Source organism: Zingiber officinale, chromosome 6B (genome assembly GCF_018446385.1).
Source record: "Zingiber officinale cultivar Zhangliang chromosome 6B, Zo_v1.1, whole genome shotgun sequence".
NCBI lineage: Eukaryota > Viridiplantae > Streptophyta > Magnoliopsida > Zingiberales > Zingiberaceae > Zingiber > Zingiber officinale.
This window is the reverse complement of record NC_055996.1, coordinates 107,446,971-107,456,488: the sequence shown is the minus strand read 5'-3', so window position 1 is coordinate 107,456,488 and position 9,518 is coordinate 107,446,971. Positions and strand designations below refer to the sequence as shown.

The 9,518-nt window shown below is 33.8% G+C and overlaps 1 long non-coding RNA gene across 1 annotated transcript; it reads left to right on the top strand.

The window, feature by feature from the left end:
• Positions 1 to 5,778: 5,778 nt before the first annotated feature.
• On the top strand, positions 5,779 to 8,619 carry LOC121988763. The gene is made up of 2 exons (XR_006114096.1): positions 5,779 to 7,767; positions 8,365 to 8,619. It is a non-coding gene; the product is annotated as an uncharacterized LOC121988763 (long non-coding RNA).
• The last annotated feature ends 899 nt before the right edge of the window (positions 8,620 to 9,518 follow it).

The following is a 9,518-nucleotide window of genomic DNA, read 5'->3' as shown; positions in this document are numbered from 1 at the left end:
TGCCTAAGTGTAGGCTGTGATATAAATTTTGGATTGTAATTAGAGATTTATGGATACAAAAGCTTTTGGGTGAAGTTGATCAAACTTATCTTTTGTGAATATATTTTTGGGTTACATTTAGAGATTTATGAATACAAAAGGCTTTGGGTGAAGTTGGTTACATGACTTTTATGAATACACTTTTGGATTGTATTTTATAAATATTTGTGATATATTTGTTCAATTTTGGCGGTGAACAATATTGTGTTGTAGTAAAATATTATGATATATACTTTTTTCAATTAAAATTGTATTGTAGTAAAATATGGTCAATTACTTCGACACTATGAATAAATGGTGGAGTAATACAACACAAAAGACTTCGACAAATTTAAATAGTGGCGTAGTTAAAGAAACTATTTACTTCGTCACTGATTAAATTTGTGAAGTCATTTGTATAAATTACTTCGCTAAATTAAAATTTTTGTTATAGTAAAATATGCTCTATTACGTATACACTATGATGAAGTAATACAACCCAAAATACTTCGATCAAGCCAAATTATGCAGAAGTAAAATTAAATATTTACTGCACTAGAATATAAAAATTGTGAAGTTGTATACATATTTTACTTCTCCAATCAATGTAACCTATGAAGTAATATATCATCAATCACTTCGGTACTTTTACTGATCTCGATGAAGTAATAGGGCTTTTTTACTTCAAAAACGGTCTGATTTTGAACCGATTTTGGACCGGTGATAGACTTCAGTAATTGTGTGGCGAAGTAATAAATTGACCCTTTTACTTCACGTGCGTCTACTTCGGTAATTATCTGTATATTACTTCGGATAATATCCGAAGTCTATTGCTGATTTTCACATAGTTTTTGGTATAAACATTTATCTAGAAATAAGAATCACATTGGTCAAATGTCTACATTTATGATAAATGTAGTTGTTCAATTAATTTATATTGTAGATAACATGGTGTGTGGTGTCACACACAGAAGATCATGTTATCGGTTCTTTATAAATTATAAACAGTTGCTCACGACTAAGATGGAAAGGAACAAACCATTAGAATAGTCGTAGTGTAATTAGGTATTAGTTTATCTTGACTAATAAATTACACTAGTACACTCTAAGTGTATTGAGTAGGACCATTTTAGATAAGTTCTTTTTATACTGACTTGATAAAAGAACTAGACCTTAGTTATTATGGAAGTGTGTGCTCTTAATCCTAATATAATAACAAGCACATATATTTGATATGTATTTCTTTAATTTATCAATGGGTGAGATTTAGTTCGATAAATCAATAAGCCCGATAAGTTGGGAAATGATATCACTTATAGTGTGTGTTGTTGATTATAGAAGGAAACTGTGTCCTAGTGATCTAGGTTGATAATGTCCCCAAGAGGAGCTCATAAGGATTGTCATGTTAAACTCTGCAGGTGGACTTAGTCCGACATGACGATAAGGTTGAGTGGTACTACTCTTGGACTAAGATATTAATTAAATGAGTTGTCAGTAACTCACTTAATTAGTGGACATTCGACATCTTAAACACAGGGAGACTAACACACTCATAATAAGAAGGAGCCCAAAATGTAATTTGGGATTGGTGCGGTAGTTCAATAATAATTCTTTAGTGGTATGAATTATTATTGATGAGTTAAGTTGTGTGTTCGGGACGAACACAGGAAGCTTAATTTCATCGGGAGACCAAAACCAATTCCTCCTCTCGGTCCCTATCGTAGCCTCTTGTATATAGAGATTTATACCCACCACATACCCATTTTCTTACCCAACCTATAGGGGCCGGCCAAGCCAAGCTTGAAGCTCAAGCTTAGGGCCAGCCAAGACCCAAAGGTTGAGCCAAGTTAATTGGTTGGCCATAGCTTGGAGCCCAAGCTTGATTGGCCGGCCATATTAAAAGGGAATTTATTTTTAATTAAAATTATTTCTTATGTGGATATCATGGTTTTAAAAGAGAGTTTAAAATTTAAATCTTTCCTTTTATAGCTTTCTACAAAAGATTAAGAAAAGATTTGAAATCTTTCCTTATTTGTAGATTGAAAGGAGATTTTAATTTTGAGAAAACTTTCCTTTTTAACCATGTTCATGATTTAAAAGAGAGTTTAAAAATTAAATATTTCTTTTATAAAGTTTCTACAAAAGATTACGAAAAGATTTGATATCTTTCCTTATTGGTAGATTAAAAGAGATTTTAATTTTTTAGAGATAACTTTCTTTTTATCCATATGTTTAAAAGAAATATTTTAATTTATAAAATTTCCTTTTTACAAACCATCATGAAGGGAAAATTATTGGAGAAATTTTTTATAAATTTCCAGAGACAAATTAGGAAGTTTTAATTAATTAAAACTCTCCTTGTTTATAGCTTAATAGTGGCCGACCATTACAAATTGAGAAGAGAAAATTGTTTTTAATTAAATAAATTTTCCTTTTCATGGCATAAGAATTAAGAAAGTTTTTATTTAAATTTCCTTATTTGCCAAGACCAAGGATTATAAAAGAGGGGGTAGAGGTGCCTTCATGGCTAACGATTCTATTCTTTTTCTCTCCCTCTTTTCCTTGGTGTGGCCGGCCATAGAAGTTCTCTCTTCTTCCTTTTCTTTCTTCTTCATTGGCCGAACCTCATCATCTCATGGAGCTTGAAGGTGACCGGATTCTAGCATGGAGAAGAAGGAGAGAAAGGAAGCATCCCTTGGAGCTTGGTGGTGGTGGCCGAACCACATCTATTCATGGAATATTTGTGGTGGCCGAAACATGCTTGGAGAAGAAGGTGGCTTAGGTGGATTCTCATCTCAGTAGATCGTTGCCCACACAACGTCTAGGATAAGAAGAGGAATACGGTAGAAGATCAAGAGGTCATTAAAGTTTACAAAGGAATGTATAATTAGTAATTAATTTCCGCATCATAGTAGTTGTATTTCTTTTGTATGAATTCAGGGAGACTGATTGCATGTTCCCCTAGTAGGTACCTCTAGGGTCATGAGACTGATTGACTGACTCAAATAGTGGTTACTGGATGTGTGACATATCCACCCTAATTAGTTATGTTGTCTCTTTTACGTACCGTATTTCCCTTTCTGGTTTGTAATTGTGCTTATGTTTTATGCTGATTAGTTATTGCTCCTGCTACCTTATGGATGTCATATTATCCATATCGGATTGTACTTGTTGGATTCGTAAACTCATAATGGCTACATTACAGGTGAGGAGTCTCCCAGGGTATGACAGAAGTCATGCAGACGGAGAAGACGAGGAGGCGAGATGGATGCATGACATTGTCCGGATATCTTAGGAGTGTTGTGAAGGCTTGATTCTTATATGCCCTTCTTATTGTATGCGGAGTTGTATTAGTGCTTCCTTGTTACTTTTGTTAACTACTAGATTGAGATGTATTGGTTATGTTAGGTATGGTGGTTCAGTATGATGGGTTTGTAACTCTGGTAATTTTACAACAAATGTTTAGAGAGATGTCCTTTGATTGGTCATGGGTCTATAAAAAAATGAGGAAAGTCTAGGGATGTTTCAGTTGATATCAGAGCAGTCACTCTTAAAGGACAGTGTGCACACGCCACCTCGTCAGAACTCGGCTACTTCTGCCTTCAAATTTGTAAGACTTAAATTATAGTCATAAGTTTCGCTATGCTTATGTATATACTTGAGATAATGGAGTAGATCAATCCTAATAATACTAACGGGTTAATATGTAGACTATTAGCAAAGATTTGCAGGTTACATTGTACTAGGTGTTAGTTTACTACTGGCATGCATGTGATTTGTTTTGAACTCTTCACAATGCATCCACTATATTTGAAATAATGGTACTTAAGGCATGAGATTTTATTAAGGTCCTCTAAGCATAACAATAACGATGGTCTGTAGCTACTTTTGGTCTTTATTCTTGATTGGAACCTGTGAAATTTTCGTATCCCCAGGTGAGGTTAATTCTGTTGATTGAAAATGGTGAAAAAAAAATTCTAATTCATTGACGATCTAATTGTAGTGAAAGAAAATTAAAATAGTAAGACCATCTAAATTCTTCTCAATACGCTTTTATAGATGGAGTATTGACACTGAATGGTACAAAACATAATTAATTTAATATAGTATCCTACTGCTACCTTTTATGTTAGAAGTAAAAATGTTGAGTAAAAGAGGATTTAAAGGAATAAAATATATTTAAATCCAGCTAGGGACTGAAACTTCCACAAGAACAAATAATGATGTCTTAGTTTACCCTTGATTCTGCTGTCCATTCAAATGTTTAGTTTTCGATGTTTGAATAGAACCAAAATGAATAATTAAAACTTGAAGGTTAAGCATAGTAATTGAGCCTAACAGATTGAAGGTTAGTAATCTCGATTCTTTGTATGATTGTTCAGTTCTCAATACTATAGTCATTCTATTATGATTTAGATTTAATAATTTAAGTGGCATGACTTCAGACAATTCCTTCTCGGCCTCTTATTATATTCTAAATGTGAAGGCACACTACTTACTTTTCAATCCTTGACATGCAACTAGTTTTAGTTGAACCATACATTATTTTGTAGGGTATATGGTTTGTTATGTGGTCAATGGTTCAGCAAGATTATGATGCCCATATAAACAAAGGCTAATGTATTCTGACACAAAAAAAGGGTTGAATTAAAGGAAATATTGTAGAGGGTGAAACTTGTTGATATGCTAGGACCATTGGGGGCAAGGAAGCCAACGACGTTATGTTATGTGGCACATTTTTGGAAGAGGCATGGCATGAAATTTACTATTTTAGTATTGAAACCTAATACTACTGGATACAAGTAATGTCTTTCATGTTACAGGTACTATATTATGTCAACACTCAATATGATTTGACACATTCACGTGTTAAAAATAAAATAAATAAATTCAAATGAATGTGATTAATGATAATGAAGATTCTTGTAATATATCAATTTTCAAATTTTATGTAGCAAATCGCTATTGATTTGCTGCCTCAAATCTCACATGTTTAGTTTAAATTATTGTGTTTCATATGAAAAGGGGAGTCATGGTTCTAACTAAGAAGATTAGCACACAATAACATGAGGTTGGTTGCAATGATTACCAAGAGGGATTTGGTTAAGAGCTTATAGAAGATAAGCTTAAACAAGATTTCAACCATGTTAAGAGATTAGGTATGATGAAACCAAGGGAGAAGTCACTAATCAAAATTGTTGAGTAAGATTCAATTTCGAGGATAAAATTTTATTTAAAGGGGAGGAAGTGTAATGTCCTAAACTAATTGTTTAAATTACAAGTAATTATTTAATTAGTTCGGGTATAATTAAAATGAAATTTAATTTAAGTGGCTAGTTTTAATTATGTTTAATCAAATAGGTTATAATATATCCGAACTTAAATAAATTGCATGACCTAAATATGCATAAAAGTTATAAAAAAAAAGGGGACTTGTGATGTAAATTATAAATTTTGTACGGCTTGGATGAATATAAAATAAATACATAAGGTTATTAGATACCAAAAATATGGATAAAGGTGAAAATAATTAAAATCTAACCTAATTAGTTTATTTTAAGAAAAAATAAATATGTTTTCATGGATGATTTATCGGGAATTAAGTTTATATGAATTAATGCAGTTTACAGAAATTTTTATGAATTTTTAGGGAATTATTTTAGGTTTTAAGGGATATAATTGGGTATGAAAAAGCCGGTTTAAAAATACCTAATTAAGTTAGAATTTGATTGAGCTCAATTACCTAAGATTATGATTTAATTGACCTAGGTATATAAACCTAGCCTTACCCGATACTCACGCACCCTCCCTCAAATTCGCCGACTCCACCTTGCTTCGCTCGGCGATCTACGACGGACACTCTACCAAGTTCTGGGTTCCAACCAATCAACGTCCCCATGCCGGCAAGCTACGGGGGACATGGCAACAGGGCACATGGACCTTCGCATGCTCCTTGTCGGCGTAATCTCACAGGCTAGGGATTCTGACGGCAACGCGAGATTGGAAAGGAAAGTTCATCTATCTATGATAATATGAAATATGTGAGGTATAGGGGTGGGAAACTTAAGAGATGTTGATGCATTTATTCCGATTGTTGTAATGTGGCGCGATTTGGGTTTTTGTTTTCTGTGAGGTTCTTGATCCAGCATGAGGTTCCCGTGATGTTTTGATTTGACTTCAGGTTTCCGTGGCGTCCGGGTTTGGCTTGAAGTTTCCTTGATGTTATTGCTTCTTCCTATACACCCTGTTTGGAATCCTATGGAATTGAATTCCTATGGTAATTGGAATTCAATTCCATAGTTTGGAATGAATTTTTGAGATGGATTTGATATGGAATTCAATTCTAATTTCATTCAAAACGTGAATAGTAAATCAGACCTCAAATGGTCAGATTTGGATAGGGATTTATCATGAACAACTAAAATTACTTAATTTTCCTTTTAACTTAAAACCTTTTTTTTCATCTGCCGACTCTCTTGTTTTCTCCTACCTTTCTCCCGTGCGTTGTTTCTCCTTGTGTCGAAAACTTCTCCATGCACCATTTCTCCCGTGCGCCACCTTCTTCATACTGCTGTCTTAACTGTGCAATCCCTTCTTCCTATTCTCTAATACTTAACTTGATTATTAAATGATTAATTATGAGGATAAAATGGTAAATATATAAGAATGGAATTCAATTCAAATAGATTCCAAATTAAGGAATTCAATTCAATTCTATTATTCACTAATCCATTCCAAACATAGGAATTGAATTCAATTCCTGCCGGAATTCAATTCCTAATGGAATTCAATTCAATTCCTTCACTTAAGTTGTTTTCAAACAGGGTGATAAGGTTTACAGTGTTGATTCATTCTATGAGTTCTCCACTGCGATTGGAAAGGTCTGGATCGGGTTCTTCTATGATGGATTGAGCTTTGGTAGTTTGAACTTCAGGATTCCTGCTGTATTGGGTGTTTAGTTGACTCCAAGGAGATTTGTTCTTCTCTATAATCTACTTTTGCTTCGTTTGGAAGGAGTTGGAATTGTCTTATTGGTTTTGAGAAGATTTTCGGTTTTGATCTATGTTGCTCTGATTTTCAGTTTGGTTGTGGATTTTCGGTTTGGGTATGGTTGGAGTGTGAATCCGGATGAGTTCTTCCTCTTGTTTCAAGTATTGTTGTTGATCCTTTTTCTTTGGCTTTGATTTTGGTTGGACAAATTGTTGTGGGACTTTGTTTCTTTATGCTGTTGGTTAGAGATATATAGTTGATTTGATTAGAATATGTTTCTTCATGTGGGATTTGGAATCATGGTCGGAATTGGGAATTTTTGTGTAGAAGTTGAATTGCCGCACTGATTTGCTTTCCTTCTATTGCCGGGATTTTTGATAAGGAAGCGAGATTTGGATTCTAAAACAAAACTATATGCTAGTTGGTTAGATTGATAGAGAATTCTTGTCTAATTTCCAGTCACATTTTCTTGGATAATTACAATGATGGTGTATGTGATTACCTCACGTTAGTATAGGATGGCCTACTTCTTTGTTGAATTGTTTCTGTAAAAATTGTTACAGTGTGACATGATCATTTTCGTTTGTCCTTCGCTCCGCTTCACTTTAGATTTATGTTATTGGATAATAATTGAATGGTATTGGTGTGGGCTTGGGACATGTTCTTTCTTTGGACAGATTGCTAGGATATGGAATGGACAAGTGGTGCTCTCGTTTCCTTGTGTTGACTTCGAATTTCCTTCCCTTCTGAACAGAATTAGTAGGTTTGGTTTAATTCCGTAGATGTTCTTACCTCTTCCTGATTCATTCGGATTTTTTGGACGGAATTGGGTTAGTTCGAATGGATTTGTTTTTGATGTGGTAATGGATTCTTTTAGATGATCTTAAAATGCTGGTACATATTGGATCATGTAATGCTTAATATGTATGTTCTTCTTTTATTCTTTAAAATGTGCATGATTGTCATGAATAGATCTAAATTCTTTACTGTTCATGTATGACTGTAAAGAAGGAAAAAGGGTAGATCATGTTATTGAAATAAGTATATTATGGAATGATTATGTGTTCTTATATAGTTAATTGGATGGGTATGAATATATGTGGTGACAGTACGGGATAGGTAACTCTAGGGTCATGGGACTGATTGACTGGCTCAAATAGTGGTTATCAGATGTGTGACATATCTATCCTAATTAGCTATGTTGTCTCTTTTACATACCGTATTTCCCTTTCTGGTTTGTAATTGTGGTTATGTTCTATGTCGATTAGTTATTGCTCCTGCTACCTTATGGATGTCATATTATCCATATCGGATTGTACGTGCTGGGTTCGTAGACTCATGATGTCTACATTATAGGTGAGGACGTCTCCCAGGGTATGACGGAAGGCATGCAGACGGAGAAGACGAGGAGGCGAGATGGATGCATGACATTGTTCGGATATCTTAGGAGTGCTGTGAAGGCTTGATTCTTATGTGCCCTTCTTATTGTATGAGGAGTTGTATTAGTGCTTTCTTGTTACTTTTGTTAATCACTAGATTGAGATGTATTGGTTCTATTAGGTATGGTGGTTTTGTATGATGGGTTTGTAACTCTGATATTTTTACTCTAAATGTTTAGAGAGATGTCCTTTGATTGGTCATGGGTTTATAAAAAAATGAGGAAAGTTTAGGGACGTTTCAAGTTACCTATTGTCTTGTGCAAGACTATTGTAAACACCTACCAAGTTTGATATACCTTCTCCTTTTACTTCACCTTCCTCCCCAAGCCAAGTAAAGCTCCGGTGATTGCCGGAAAATCTTGGAAACATAACCATAGTAGCCTGCACCTTCACATACCGCCCAATAACTTCTCCTCCAACTTCGGCCACCATCTTCACTAGAAAAGACCACCAACTCTAGAGAAAGCATTCTTAATGCTCTTTTAAAAATCGATCTTACCATATAATTGTGCTACTTATATTTCATGGTTAAAGCCACCTAAAGGCTAAAGTCGTGAAGCTAATGGCTCCAGCTTCCATGTAAAACTTGCACAGTTGGTTAACTCAATTAAGATGATAGGCATTTTAAATTTTGATACCAAAGAACAACTTACAATGTTATAAATGAACATTCAAATGTATGCATGTTGAATTAATGTCTCTACCGAATATGTCTTGTAACTAATTGATATCCTCAACTATTGAAAAAAAATCAATTGGCTCTTTAAGTTTTCTTGGATGTAATCCTGAAAAAAAACTGATTCTATATCAAAAAAAGAATTTCTTAAGAATCTAATTCTCAGATCCGAAGTTAAGCAACAAAATAAGAATACAATTCCAATTTTTTTTTAGAAAAATAGAAAGTCGTCGTATTGGCCATTTATGTATTGCCTCTGTATTTGCGTGCGACGATTCTAAAAGCATGCTTTTTATTTTTTGCCCTAAATAAATATATAATAAATTATCAAAGAATTTAATATAAAATAAATAATTAAAAAAATTGATAAATTAGATTGCATTAAACCTGAGACG